Raw genomic sequence first — 16,145 nt, forward strand, 5'->3', positions numbered from 1 at the left:
CAAAGAGAAGTTAAGTGGCTTGAACTTGAACTTCCATTTTTTTTTTATGGTATTTGTTAAGTGCTTTCTATCTGCAAGGGTCTGATCAAAGCGCTGGGGTAGATAGAAGAAAATCAGGTTGGACACAGTCCATGTCCCACATGGGGTTCAGGGTCTTCATCCCCAGTTTATAGTTGAGGGAACCGCCGCACACAGCACAAAGTGGCTTTCCCAAGATCACTGAGTAGACAGGTGGCAGAGCCACAGTTAGAACCCAGGTCCTTCTGACTGCTGAATAAATTATAATTGAGATGAAAAAAGATGCAAAGGACTAAATAGATAGGGAGATAATCTTACAGTTGCTGCATTGGCTGGGGCAATTGCAAAACTGGATAGGTGGGAAGATTAGCGGCATTAAAATAATAATGATAATCGTAATAAAGCAGTGATTTTATTTAGCACTTAGTATGTGTCAAGCATTGTTCTATGTGGTAAGGAAGATAGAAGAAAAGAATTAAAAGCATTATTCTCCAACCAGTTGTGTGTGTTCAACAGTTTTACATCTGGCGATAAACAGCAAGCTGTCAGTTTCCAGGGCCTCCCTGCTACTCACAGTTGACATTTTCATATTTGCAATTTCACCATATTCCCTTCATTCCTCTAGACTGTAAACTCATTATGGGCTTGGAGATGTTGCACTGCACTCTTTTAAGCTTCTTAGTGCAGTGCTCTGCACACAGCATCAATAAAAACCATTGATTGTCCTCTAGATTGTAAGCTTGTTGCGGGCAGGGAATGTTTCCACCAACTCTATTGTACTGTATTTTCCCAAGAATTTGGTACAGTGCTCTGCATGCAATAAGCACTCAATAAATACCATTCCTTGATTTTATTGTATTATTTTAAAAAAACACACCTTTTTCCTTCTGGTTTACATGCCACAAACACCTTCTGCTCCTCTCTGGTCTGGTATTAGTAGTAAATTTGATGGTTCTCTAGACTGTAAGCAGGGCAGGGGATGCGTCTACCGACTCTGTTTCATTGTACTCTCCCAAGTGCTTAAGTACACAGTAAGTACACAGTAAGTGCTCAATAAATGCCCTTCACTGATTGATTTTTCTGTATATTTTTACATATGGTGATATATTACTTCCACATAGGTTGAGTTAGATAATATAATACTTCATCATTCCACTGGTCTCTGCTCCATTTTATCAAACTTCAATGAATCTCTCTATCTGATGCCAACTAGTAGATAGTTGTTCCTAGACTCATATGACAATAAGGAGTGTGAGGCCAAGCAGATAATGATGATGGATCAAGACCTGCTGATCATGCAGCTGCCAGTGAGACCAGAATCCTCTGTTCCCAATTGTGCCTCTTCCTGAAAGTTGAACACAAAATAGTAGAACCATCTATACCCCTCCAGTTTTCCCTCTCCAATGTACTTAGGGCTGTTTAGAGCTGAAAAACCACTTGTCTTTTTTGTTACAGCCTAACGCCAAATCATTAGTCGCAGATTTCTGTGAGCACATTATATTTATCTAACAATTGGGCCAAATGTGATATCTTAAAAGGGAAAGAATTGCCTAGTTGACTTTTTTTTATGAAAGGAGAGAACTATGACTTGAATTCTGAGAATTTTGCCTGGTGGCACAAGGCTCTAGGGATTAAAATGTGTATTGAGTGGGTGGTCTATCAAGAAATGCCAGTTAAGTGTTTTTGTTTGTTTTTGAAATACAGCAATTAAGTGCCAAATTGGTTGTTTATTTCCTAATTGTATACTGGAAATATATTTCGAGGGAAACAGCAAGGGTTGGGCTAGCTTGTTTTGGGAGGTAAAGGGGGAAATAGTCCACTGATTTCCACAGTTGTGAAGAAAAAAAAAGGACAAGAACAGTTCCAAGAAAAGTGAAGATTTGTGAATTTGAAGCATCAAGTCATACATGAAGTCATTCTTTGCGAAAGAGGCAGAGAATGAGCCACCAGAGAGAGAGGAGGAGAACCCAGAGGGGGCGGTGGTGGTGAATCCAAGGTTAGATAATGTTTCAAGGAGGAGGGGATGGCCCACTGTGTTGAAGGCAGTGGAGAGGTTGAGGTGGATCAGGATGGAGTTGAGGCCACTGGGTTAGGCAAGAAAGAGGTCGTGAGGAGAAGGTGAAGTTGAGGTGAGCATCAGTAAGAAGGGAGAACAATTGGGTAAAGGCAGTTTATTGGTTAATAAGTAGTCACATGGTCAAGAATTTAACTTTGATTTGGGAAGGGTCAGCTAAGTGGCTTTGTGGGCTTTTGAGGAGAGGAGTGGTGTAAATGTTACAGCCCTGTAGAAGCAGCATGGCTCAGTGGAAAGAGTGCGGGCTTGGAGGTCAGAGGTCACAGATTCTAATCCCCGCTCCGCTGCTAGTCAGCTGTGTGACCTTGGGCAAGTCGCTTCACTTCTCTCTGCCTCAGTTACCTCATCTGTCAAATGGGGATTAAAACTGTGAGCCCCACGTGGGACAGTCTGATCACCTTGTATCCCCCAGTGCTTAGAACAGTGCTTTGCACATAGTAAGCACTTAACAAATACTACAATTTGGAGACGCAGCGTGGCTCAGTGGAAAGAGCATGGGCTTTGGAGTCAGAGGTCATGGGTTCGAATCCCAGCTCTGCCACTTGTCAGCTGTGTGACTGTGGGCAAGTCACTTCACTTCTCTGGGCCTCAGTTACCTCATGTGTAAAATGGGGATTAAGACTGTGAACCCCACATGGGGCATCCTGATTGCGGTTCACAGTCTTAATCCCCATTTTACAGATGTGGTACCTGAGGGACAGAGAAGTGAAATGACTTGCTCAAGGTCACACAGCGGACAAGTGGCAGAGCCGGAATTAGAACCCAGGTCCTTCTGACTCTCAGGCCATGCAGCTTCTCTAATTTACAATAGGTATCCATACAATTTTTCACATTTAAAAATTTCTCCTTGATACAAACAGCCAGTTTTCTGGGCTTGAAACCAAAATTTCGAGCACTGTTTCTTGCAACTACTCTTTTCATTCATTCCTTTAATAGTCTTAATTGAGCACCTACCATCGTACAAAGCACTGGAGACAATTCCTACACAGTGGCTCAGCATCTGGGCAGGGAATGTGTCCGTTTATTGTTGTTTTGTACACTCCCAAGTGCTTAGTACAGTAGTCTGCACACAGTAAGTGCTCAATAAGTATGATCGGATAAATGAATAAATAAGAGGATATGGAAAGAGAAGGCCTGTGTGACTGTGGGCAAGTCACTTAACTTCTCTGGGCCTCAGTTCCCTCATCTGTAAAATGGGGATTAAGATTGTGAGCCCCACGTGGGACAACCTGATTCCCCTATGTCTACCCCAGCGCTTAGAACAGTGCTCGGCACATAGTAAGCGCTTAACAAATACCAACATTATTAAAAAGGTGAGAAAAACAAAATTACATCAGAAAAAAATAAGGACAAAAAACCACATGCGAGTGTCAGGTATGGGTAAGGGAACTGTTTTGCAGACTTCTCATGACTGTGGTAGGCCAATCCAGCATTCAGCAGTCACAGTATCAGTCAGTCAATGATATTTATTCAAGCATTCATTCAGTCATATTTATTGACTATATGCAGAGCACTCTAATAAGTGCTTGGGAGAGTCCTTACTGTGTGCAGAGCACTGTATGCAGCATTTGGGAGATATGATTTCTGCCTCATGAGACTGTAAACTCATCCACTAGGCTAGTTTGGGGCAGGGAACCTATCTTCCCACTCTATAATATGGTATTCATTCATTCATTCATTCATTCAATAGTATTTATTGAGTGCTTACTATGTGCAGAGCACTGTACTAAGCGCTTGGGATGAACAAGTCGGCAACAGATAGAGACAGTCCCTGCCGTTTGACGGGCTTACAGTCTAATCGGGGGAGACGGACAGACAAGAACAATGACAATAAACAGAGTCAAGGGGAAGAACATCTCGTAAAAACAATGGCAACTAAATAGAATCAAGGCGATGTACATTTCATTAACAAAATAAATAGGGTAATGAAAATATATACAGTTGAGTGGACAAGTACAGTGCTGAGGGGATGGGAAGGGAGAGTTCGAGGAGCAGAGGGAAATGGGGGGAAAAGAGGGTTAAGCTGCAGAGAGGTGAAGGGGGGTGGTAGAGGGAGTAGAGGGAGAAGAGGAGCTCAGTCTGGGAAGGCCTCTTGGAGGAGGTGAGTTTTAAGTAGGGTTTTGAAGAGGGGAAGAGAGTGAGTTTGGCGGAGGTGAGGAGGGAGGGCGTTCCAGGACCACGGGAGGACGTGGCCCGGGCGTCGACGGCGGGATAGGCGAGACCGAGGGACGGTGAGGAGGTGGGCGGCAGAGGAGCGGAGCGTGCGGGGTGGGCGGTAGAAAGAGAGAAGGGAGGAGAGGTAGGAAGGGGCAAGGTGATGGAGAGCCTTGAAGCCTAGAGTGAGGAGTTTTTGTTTGGAGCGGAGGTTGATAGGCAACCACTGGAGTTGTTTAAGAAGGGGAGTGACATGCCCAGATCGTTTCTGCAGGAAGATGAGCCGGGCAGCGGAGTGAAGAATAGAATGGTACTCTTCCAAGCACTTAGTACAGTGCTGTTCATATAGTAATCATTCAATAAATATGATTGATTGATTACCCTCAAGGGGCTTACATTCACAACAAACCCCAACTGCCCAGTATTCCAAATATTTTTTTGGAGTGTGTCACCTTCTCCTCATTCCTGCCTAGACAGGTTCACGTCGATCATCTGGGGTGCCCGGTTGTAGTCTTAGGTGGTTGAGAAGCAGCATGGCTCAGTGGAAAGAGCACGGGCTTTGGAGTCAGAGTTCATGGGTTTGAATCCCGGCTCAGCCACTTGTCAGCTGTGACTTTGGGCAAGTCACTTAACTTCTCGGTGCCTCAGTTACCTCATCTGTAAAATGGGGATTAAGACTGTGAGCCCCACGTGGGACAACCTGATTCCCCTGTGTCTACCCCAGCGCTTAGGACAGTGCTCGGCACATAGTAAGCGCTTAACAAATACCAACATTATTATTGTTCTATGAGGGAGACAGTGGGTGGTAGTGCCTACAGGTATTCCAAAGTGGTCACTCATGCCAGCTGTCTGAAAAGACTAGGGAGTTGCCAATCAGGGATGCAAGCATCCGATATGATGACTTTGTTGTCTGTTAGTTTACAGTCCTCTAGACTATGTGCTCGTTGTGAGCAGGGACTATGATATATTGTACTCTCACAAGTGCTTAGTACAGTGATCCGCACGCAGTAAGTGCTCCAAAAATACAATGGACTGACTAGCTGTTTGAAACCTGTCTCCTTCCAGTCTTTACTGTCCCCCAAATTCCTGATTCCTCTTCAGCCCAATGGCCTTTTTTTTTTTCAAGGCACCTCTGCCTAATTAATCAATTAATCAGTGGCACTTAGTGAGTGCTTACTCTGTGCAAAGTACTGTTCTGAGTGCTTGGGAGGATACAGTTCAAGAGAGTGGGTAGACATGATCCCTGCCCTCAAAGAGTTTACAGACTAGAGGGGGAGACAGACATAAAAATAAGTTGCAGAGAGGGGAAGTGGCAGAATATAGGGATATGTATATAGGGAGGTGCCCCTCACCTCCTCATGGACCCCCGTTCGTGCCTGTCCCACCGTCGACCCCTGGCCCACGTCCTGCCGCTGTCCTGGAATGCCCTCCCTCCTCGCATCCACCAAACTCTCATCCCCTCTTCAAAGCCCTACTGAGAGCTCACCTCCTCCAGGAGGCCTTCCCAGACTGAGCCCCCCCTTCCTTCTGCTCATCCTCCCCTCCCCATTCCCCCTTCTCCCGCCCTCTGCTCTTCCTCCTCCCCCTCCCCTCAGCACTGTGCATATTTGTATATATTATTTATTACCCTATTTATTTTGTTAATGAGGTGTATATCTCCACGATTCTATTTATCATGATGATGTTGTCTTGTTTTGTTTCATTTTGTTCTGTTTTGCTTTGCTGTCTCCCCCGTTTAGACTGTGAGCCCATTATTGGCCAGGGATTGTCTCTCTCTGTTGCCGAATTGTACATTCCAAGCAGTTAGTACAGTGCTCCGCACATAGTAAGTGCTCAGTAAATACTATTGAATAAATGAATACGGACAGAAGTTCTGTGGGTCTGGAGGAGGGGTGACTATCAATTGCTTAAGGGGTACAGCTCCAAAGGTATAGGCAAGTCCAGAAGGGAGCTTAGTCAGGGAAGGCTTCTTGGAGGAGATGGGATTGGCATATCTTGAGCAGCCTGGGGTAGTGGAAAGAGAACAGGCCTGGGAGAAAGAGGACCTGAGTTCTAATCCCAGTTCTACCACTTGTCTGTTGTGTGACCTTGGGCAAGATGCTTAACTTCTTTGTGTCTCAGTTACCTCACCTGTAAAATGGGGATTAAGACTATGAACGCTTGTTGCTGAACTGTACTTTCCAAGCACTTAGTACAGCGATCTGTACACAGTAAGAACTCAATAAATATTGTTGAATGAATGTAGGACAGGGACTGTGTCCACCCTGATTATCTTTTATCTACCCCAGTGCTTAGTGCAGTGCCTGACAGTATGCTTTTAACCAATCCCATTAAAAAAAAATCTACTCCAGTACTTAGTAGAGTGCCTGGCACCTCAAAAGCACTTAACAAAAACCATTTTAAGAAAGCACAGCTTTGAAGGTTCAGAGATTTGTGATCTGTCAGTGTTGTTTCATTCAGCACCACTAATTTATAATGACTCTGTGTCCCTTATTGTACTTGTTCATGTGAGGTTCAAGGGGAATTGTCACTTCAGTATCCCACCAAAACTATCCCAAATCTCTATGGCCGTGTGTTAGGGACCATCAGGGTAGTTAAAGATAATCAGAACCTTCTTTCCTTCAACCACTCTCATCCCCTAATGTGCACACGGTAAGCACTCAGTATATAAGATTGGCTGACTGACTACATATCCATAGCTAAGGAGGCCCCCACCTGGGGAAACAAAATACAATGAGAATAATATTCATTCCTCCTTTTGCAACCTTGTCAAATAAAACATTTGAAGGTATTTTCATGATGGAGGGAACAAGTTAGGTTATTCATATCCAGTCCAGGAGGAATGGTCAGTCCAGTTTAGATTCGATTGCGTGTTCTATTGAGTGTTGCTGCCTAAAGTAAGCTCACTGTGGGCAGGCAATGTGTTTATTGTGTTATTGTAGTCGCCCAAGTGCTTGCTACAGTGATGTGGACACAGTAAGCACTCAATAAATATGATGGACTCACTGACTCACATCCATCTAGAACTACTTCAAATACAAGTTGAATTGTTTCATTAAGGTTTCCCCACCCTTAGTTTGTATTCATTCATTCATTCCATTGTATTTACTGAGCGCTTACTGTTTGCAGAGCACTGTACTAAGCGCTTGGAAAGTACAATTCAGCTATGAAGAGAGACGATCTCTGCTCACACCGGATTACAGTCAAAACAAGTGAACAGGCATCAGTGTGTGAATACAAATATATGAATAGGGGTAGAGACACTCATCCCACCCTCAAAAAATCTTTTTTTATGGTGTTTGCTCAGTGCTTACTATGAGTCCAGTGCTGTTCTAAGCGCTGGGGTAGATAAAAGTTAATCAGGTCGGACACAGTCCCTATCTCCCATGAGGCTCACAGTCTGAATAAGAGGGACAATCGGTATCAAAACCTTCATTTGAGATGGAGATCAATGGATGATCTTTTTTCTGTGTGTCGATTAATTTTTCTTCCATTTAAACAGAAACGCTTGAGCTCATTTCCTGTAACAATGCTTTAGTCACAGCTTCACAGAGCACACTGTGAAAGGATGAATGATCAGCTTTATATCTGGTTCAACTGCTCTTCTCCTGGTCTAACTTAGGTTTTCGCCATCTTAAGTTTGCACTGTCTGAATCGTCAATGGAAATGAAATGTCAAACACCGCTGATGAGGTGACAGGCATCAATCACTTTCAGTTTTTTCGAGATCCAATTTGCATTCTATCTTTTCTTTGCAGAGCAGAAGAAAATGATCTTGTGAATCCTCTTTCAGTTCAGTGTTGAAAAATTGGCACAATCTTGGGTACCAGATGGGAAACTTCAAGTTTTAAAACTGTAAAGGCTGTTTGGGTACAATACTCATCATTGCATAAACATTCAGCTGCGGCATCGAAAGATGTGGTGCAGTGGTATCAAAAATACTGAAACTAGCAAGAGAGTGTTTCATTTGCTTCAAGTAATGATTATGGTATTTGTTAAAGGATTGACACCTGCCAATCGCTGGGGTGGATGCAAGATAATCAGGTCCCAACATGGAGTTCACAGTTTTAAGTAGGCAGGAGAACAGTATTGACCCCATTTTGCATATGAGAGAATAATTATAATAATAATAATGTTGGTATTTGTTAAGCACTTCCTATGTGCCGAGCACTGTTCTAAGCGCTGGGGTAGATACAGGATAATCAGGTCCCACGTGGGACTCGCAGTCTTAATCCCCATTTTCCAGATGAGGTAACTGAGGCACAGAGAAGTTAAGTGACTTGCCCAAAGTCACACAGCTGACAAGTGGTGGAGCCGGGATTAGAACCCATGACCTCTGACTCCTAAGCCCGTGCTCTTTCCACTGAGCCACGCTGCTTCTCTGAGAGAACTGAGGTGCAGAGAAGTTAAGTGACTTGTCAAGGTCCCACAGCAGGTCAATGACATTGATAAGATTACAGGTCCTCTGATTCCCAGGCCCATGATCTTTCTACAAGGCCCTGCCACTTCCCCTTACTTTCGCAAGAAACACAAAGACACTATTCTGTTCCTTTGGACGTGAATTGCTTGTATAATCGTGCACTGTAACAAAGCCCTTACTAATCAACAGCAAAAAAAAAAATCCTTTCTTCCTTTCCTACTGACTTTGAGAGTCCTACAAATCATCTAGTGCTTTTCAAGCCCTTTATGTTAGAAGACACTTTGAAGGTGGTAATAATGGTATCTGTTAAATGCTTACTACGTGTCAGCTACTGTACTAAGCACTGGCATGGATACAAGCAAAAACCGGGTTGGACACAGTCCCTTGTCATACATGGGGCTCACATTCTCAATTCTCATTTTACAGATGAGGTAACTGAGGCACAGAGAAGTGAAGTGACTCATCCAATGACACAGAACAGGCAAGTGGCAGAGCTGGGTTTAGGACCCATGTCTTTCTGACTCCCAGGCTTGTGCACTATCCACTACGCCATGCTGCATCCCTAACGTATCATTATTCAAGCTGGCAACAAATTTCCTAAAATGAAATCCCTAAAATGTAATCAGTAAATAAATCAAATAGTAGTTGGCCCAGCCCCATATGAATAAATAATTATGGTATTTGTTAAGCATTTACTATGTGCTAATTATCGTATACCCTCTCAGGGTTGCACCTGTAGAGTTTCCAGTACTCTACCAGTCTTGACTATAGGAGGAAGAGTCAAGCAGAGGCCTACCCATTCCATTCCTAGCTTGCCCAATGGATAGTGAGTGGAAGGCAATCTGCTACAAGTCAAAACTCACACATGTTGGGCAGCAGTGGCACGGGACAAAGTCGAGGGCATAGACTCATTTACTGTGTGCAAGGAGGCACTGGTAAACCAATTCTGTATTTCGACCAAGAAAAGTCGATGGATCCACTCGCAGAACGATTGCAGATGGAGGTGGGGCATTCTGGAAGAGACGTGTCCATGGCGTCGCTATGGGTCGGACACGACTAGACAGCATAAGACAACAACGACTATCGTACTGAGAACTGGGGTAAATACAAGATAATCAGATAGGACACAGTCTCTGTCCCATTTGGGGTTTAAAGTTTAAAAAGGTGCGATAACAGGTATGGAATCTCCATTTTATAAATGAGGAAATTGAGGCACGGAAAACTTAAGTGCCTTGCACAAGGTCTCACATCAGGCAAATTGCAGAGCCGGGATTAGAACCCAGATTCTATGACTTCCAAGCCCGTTAGGCCATATTGCTTCTGTTGCCCTCCTGGACAACCATCCTAGTGTGTAGGAATAGGTCATCTAACTTCCTTCTTTTTCTCTCATAGCCTGCTATGGGTCTCCCCTTCCTGTCATTGCTAACTTTGCTGCAACGACCCCAGTTTTTCCTCCAATAATCCAAATGGTTACCAACCCCTAGCCTGCCTGCTGGGTGAAGAAATGTTTTTCTTTTGTTTGAGCCTACCGCCTTGTTCTGCCATGGTGAGAAGTAACGTGGCTTAGTGGCAAGAGCACGAGCTTGGGAATCAGAGGACGTGGTTTCCTATCCCAGCTCTGCCACTTTTCTGCTGTATGACCTCACGCAAGTCACTTGACTTCTCTGTTCCTCAGTTACCTCAACTGGAAAATGGGAATTAAGAATGGGAGCCCCATGTGGGACAAACTGGTTACCTTCTATGTACCCCTGAGCTTAGAACAGTGATTGGCATGTAGTGAGTGCTTAACAAATGCCGTCATTATCAATTATTATTACTAAGTGCTTAGGAGAGAACCATTCAACAGAGTCAACAGACACGTTCCCTCCCTTCTTAGCCTTCATATTTTCAGACTGAAGAGTGTCGGTGACTAGGTAAGTTATTCAAAGTAATATTTAGACTTAAGAGGGTTAATCAAGTACTGGTTTTTATTTAGCACTTACTGTGTTTAGAACCTCCTACTAAGTGTTTGTAACCTTCTTGTGGGCAGGGAATGTCACTGCTTATTGTTGTATTTTTGCAAGCATTCAGTACAGTATTCTGCAAACAATAAGTGCTCAATAAAAACAAATAAATGCAATGAGAGAATACAGTGGTTTAAGTAGACATGATCGCTGCCCTCAGGGAGCTTACAGTCTGGAAGGGGAGACCCATTAAAATAATATTCAGGTAACAAAAATTACCTATTATAGGGATATGTCTGTAAATTCTGTGTGTGTGTGTGTGTGTGTGTTGTAGGGGTTGTACCTAAGTTCTTAAGGTGTACTGCTTGAAAAACATAGGTGATGCAGAAGGGAGAGAAATGAAAGCAAGATGAGAAATTAGCCAGGGAAGGCTTCCTGGAGGAGATGTGATTTTAGCAGGGCCTTGAAGATGGGGAAAGTGATGGTCTGTCACAGATGAAGAGGAAGGGAGTTCACACAGGAGCAAGGGTGTGAACAAGATATTGATGGTGAGAGAGACGTGGGTGAGGCATATTGAGTAGGTTGGGGTTAATAGAGGGAAGCGTCTGGACTGGACTGTGGTGAGAGAGAGGTGAGGTTTGATAGTGGGGAGAGAATCATAAAGCCATTCATTTGAATAAATGCAATGTTGGTAATGGGTTCCTTGAAAAAAAGGCTAGCGCTATTAGGGAGTATAAAGCTAACCCTATGGATAGATATGCAATACTTCATGGGGTTTCTCCAAATATTCAAACTGTAAGCTCCTCTAGAACATAAGCTCGTCGTGATCAGGGAATGTGTTATACTGTCATATTGTACTCCCCCAAGTACAGTCCTCTGCACACAGTAAGCACTCAATAATTAAGATTGATTCAGTTTCCTCTGTCAAAGGTAAAGTACTGGACTGGATGGATCATTGGTTTGATACAAAAACAATCGTTTTAGTTCTTATTTTCACTCCTGCTCCATTCTCTTCTCTTTCTATCCTCCTCATACACCCTTCCTCCTGCTGGAATAAGTCAAAGGGAGAGGAAAACAATGGTGAAATAATTGATATATATATGCATATATATGTTAGAAAAATGGGTGAAATGTAAGTCAGAAAATAAAGAAGAGAGAAGTTGCTTAATCTTTAAAGCAAGTCTATCCTTAGAGCAGAACCCAAAATTCAATTTCCTCTCAGAATCATCATTGGCCAAATCTGGTCTGGTTAAGAGTATTTGGGGAAAGGATTTTTTTTCCGCCAAAATTCGCATGGGAAAATTCTCCCACTTGCCGGGAAGAGCAGCTTTGATGGCAAGGTCCTGCGATAGAGGTGCCTGTCAAGCAGATTCTAGGGTCAAGCAGGGATAAAAATTCATAATAATAATGATGATGGTATTTGTTAAGCGCTTACTATGTGCCAAGTAATAATAGTAATAATGTTGGTATTTGTTAAGCGCTTACTATGTGCAGAGCACTGTTCTAAGTGCTGGGGTGGATACAGGGTAATCAGGTTGACCCACGTGAGGCTCACAGTCTTCATCTCCATTTTACAGATGAGGTAACTGAGGCCCAGAGAAGTGAAGTGACTTGCCCACAGTCACACAGCTGACAAGTGGCAAAGCCAGGAGTCGAACTCATGACCTCTGACTCCAAAGCCCAGGCTCTTTTCCACTGAGCCATGTACTGTCCTAAGCACTGGGGTAGATACAGGGTAATCAGGTTGTCCCACTTGGGGCTCACATTATTCATCCCTATTTTCCACATGAGGTAACTGAGGCACAGAGAAGTTAAGTGACTTGCCCAAAGCCACACAGCTGACAAGTGGAAGAGCTGGAATTAGAACCCATGACCTCTGACACTCAAGCCCAGGCCCTTTCCATTAAGCCATGCTGCTTCTCATACATGTCGGCCCATGTGGGCTCAAACAAAGACTTTTTAGCCAGACCGGAAACAACTCCACAATTAGGTCACCAATCCCCTTTATGTTGAACTAAAAAAGAAAGCTGTTGCTGGTGCACTTCAAACTAATGATATTTTCAGGAATTGTATTTTTTTTATTTTGTGGAAAGGATTGGGTGTATTTACATGCAAATTCAACCTCAGTCTATTGTGAACCAATGAGGTGAACACTTTTAATCGTTTTTCCTCATATGGGTGTACACTGGGGACAAGAAAAATATGAAAAATTTTCAATAAAGATTAATTTCTAATTCTGTCTCTCTAATGATCCATAGGCTGAGTAAAAGTTCAGATGGAAAAATAAAAAGCAAGCAGAATCCATAAACAGTTAAAGCTGTCAGGGAAAGTTCATTCTTTAAAAAAAACTTCTGGAAAGCATAAAGAAATTCATATTACTCATTCCACATTTAAAATAACCCCATCTTCCCATTTCATTGCAAAAGGAGCTTGTCCCATAGGATTAAGTGATTGATGTGATAAGGAATATTAACTGACTGGTAAATTACCATAGACTCACTCTAACTGAAACTTTTGTATTTTTCTCTTCTGATCAGTATTCAGTGTAGTAATGACCCTCATTTTCCACAATAAGAGAAAAGAGGAAGAAGGAAAGCAGTTGCAGAGAGATTACAGCAGAAGGGCAGTAGCTCATATTAGATGGATATTTGAAGCCAGTGAGTTCAGAGAAACAGAGAATAAATATTCCATTCCACACTGTGGGCATGTAAAGATTGGCCTTTGCCATAATGAATATGCTTGCCACTTGCTGGAGCTGATATTCCCATTATAAACACAGAAAGAAAAGCCTTTCCATGTATTTGTGCTGGAAGTTCTTCATTAACCCCACTTCTCTCTCTCTCCCTCTCTCTTTCAAGGCATTTATTGAGTGCTTACTATGCGTCAAATACTGTTGTAAGTGCTGGGGTAGGTGAGAAGCAGCTTGGCTCAGTGGAAAGAACACGGGCTTTGGAGTCAGAGGTCATGGGTTCGAATCCCAGCTCTGCCACTTGGCAGCTGTGTGACTGTGGGCAAGTCACTTAACTTCTCTGGGCCTCAGTTCCCTCATCTGTAAAATGGGGATTCAAACTTTGAGTCCCACGTGGGACAACCTGATCACCCTGTATCTCCCCCAGCGCTTAGAACAGTACTCTGCACATAGTAAGCGCTTTACAAATACCAACATCATGATTAGACTGTAAGCCCGTCAAAGGGCAGGGACTGTCTCTATCTGTTGCTGATTTGTACATTCCAAGCGCTTAGTACAGTGCTCTGCACATAGTAAGCGCTCAATAAATACTATTGAATGAATGAATCAGACATAGTCTCTCTGTCCCACATGGGCTGCACAGTCTAGGTAAGAAGGAGAACAGGAATGGGTATCCCCATTTTATATGGCTTAGTGGAAAGAGCATGGGCTTGGGAATCATAGGACGTGGGTCCTAATTCCAGTTCTGCCACTTGTCTGCTGTGTGACCCTGGGCAAGTCACTTAACTTCTCTGTGCCTCAGTTACCTCATCTGTAATAATAATGTTGGTGTTTGTTAAGTGCTTACTATGTGCAGAACACTGTTCTAAGCGCTGGGTTAGATACAGGGTAATTAGGTTGTCCCATGTGAGGCTCATAGTCTTAATGCCCATTTTACAGATGAGGTAACTGAGGCACAGAGAAGTTAAGTGACTTGCCCACAGTCACACAACTGACAAGTGGCAGAGCCGGGATTCGAACCCATCACCTCTGACTCCCAAACCCGTGCTCTTTCCGCTGAGCCACTCTGCGAAATGGGGATTGAGACTGTGAGCTCCATGGGACTTGATTTGCTTATATCCACCCCAGTGCTTAGTACAGTGCCTGGCCCAAAGTAAGTGCTTAACAAATATCATCATTATCCAGCGCTTAGAACACTGCTTGGCATATAGTAAGCACTTAATAAGTACCGTCATCATCATTTTGCTGTTGAGAAAACTGAGGCACAGAGAAGTTAAGTGAATTGCCCATGGTCACACAACAGATAGTGGAGTCGGGATTAGAATCCACGTCCTTCTGACTCACAGGGCCATGCTTTCTCTATTAGGCCATGCTGCTTTTCTAATCAATTTGTATACAAATATAATTGTAAAGAAGGAGAGAGAGGGAGGGAGAAAGAACATGTATACAGGTAAAAATCCTTTCCAGGAATTAGATGGTAGCCGAAGAAAATTATGTATAGCTAACATTCCATTCCATCATGTTTGCATGGAAAAAAAATCCTGTATGTACTTATATCTCCATACTTGTACATTAATCTCTCCTCTGATTGTCTTTATTTTGTGATCCATTAATAGTATTTATTGAATGTATACAGTGTGCAGCATACTGAACTAAGTGCTGTCCTAATTGATGCTCTCATTTACGTGATTCCTTATTTAATGAGTTTTCCTTTGGGAGGGAAAGCCAGGAGTAAATGAGGGTTATCCTCATTCCTGAAGGTGATTACTCAAATGATCATTCTCCCCAACTTCAAAACCTTATTAAAACCACATCTACCCCAAGAGATGTTCCCTGCGTAAACCCTCATTTCTTCTTCTTCCACTCCCTTCTGTATCTCCCTTAAACTTGGATTTGCACCCTTTATTCACCTCTTCTTCAGACCCACAGCACTAATATACGTATCCATGATGTATTTACTTTAATGTCTTTCTCCCATTCTAGACTGAAAGCTTGTTGTGAGGAAGAGGGAACGTGTCTGCCAACTCTGTTTTATCGCACTTTCCCAAGAGCTTAGTACAGTGCTCTGCCCAGAGAAATCGCTCATAAAAATGATTTATTGATGGCTTCATTGTGGGTTCCCTTTAGATTTCTCATCAGATGCTTCATGTTCTAGGAGTTTGACCTTGAGTGCCCTGCTTGATTTGGCTGCCATTTTGGGATTCATGGACTCCTATCAAATATTTACGTTTCCTCCAGTTGTACTTTCCCAAGTACTTAATACAACATTTTGCACACAGTAAATGCTCAACAAATAGCATTCATTGAATTGATTGATTGCCTGATATGATAGTTTTGATAATGTGACTATTTGGAGTTTATCAGATGCTGATTCATTCATTCATTCAATTGTATTTATTGAGCGCTTACTGTGTGCAGAGCACTGTACTAAGAGCTTGGAATGTACAATTTAGCAACATATAGGGTCAATCCTTGCCCAAAAATGGGCTCACAGTCCTGTGCATGACTTGACTCCACCCATGGCAGCGTAAAATCAAGAGACCTAAATTATCTCTGTCCAAAGGGAGTGTGAGCATTGAACTGCCACAGCTTAGAGCCTGAGGCAGTCCATGATGTTTTTTTCCTACTCAGTCGATTAAAAAAATACATTAACGCCGGCTAGCAGATGTTTAAATAGCTTCTGTCTTGGAATATTTTATATATAATTGTGTGTGAGATATGTAATTTGTTTTGAAGGTGAATGATAATAATAATTATGGTACTTTTTAGGTGCTTACTAAGAGCTGGAGTAGATACAAGTTAAGCAGGTTGGACTCAGTCCCTATCCCTCTTGGGACTCACAGTCTTA

At 42.9% G+C, this 16,145-nt stretch overlaps 1 protein-coding gene and 1 non-coding gene across 2 annotated transcripts in view; both read left to right on the forward strand.

Annotated features, from left to right (window-relative positions):
- The window catches only part of PRKN (parkin RBR E3 ubiquitin protein ligase), a 1,416,888-nt gene that overhangs the window by 409,103 nt on the left and 991,640 nt on the right, over positions 1-16,145 (forward strand). The window lies entirely within an intron of this gene.
- LOC114809728 lies at positions 9,381-9,518 on the forward strand. Its single transcript, XR_003757505.1, has one exon. It is a non-coding gene; the product is annotated as a small nucleolar RNA SNORA7 (small nucleolar RNA).

Source organism: Ornithorhynchus anatinus, chromosome 2 (assembly GCF_004115215.2).
Source record: "Ornithorhynchus anatinus isolate Pmale09 chromosome 2, mOrnAna1.pri.v4, whole genome shotgun sequence".
Lineage (NCBI taxonomy): Eukaryota > Metazoa > Chordata > Mammalia > Monotremata > Ornithorhynchidae > Ornithorhynchus > Ornithorhynchus anatinus.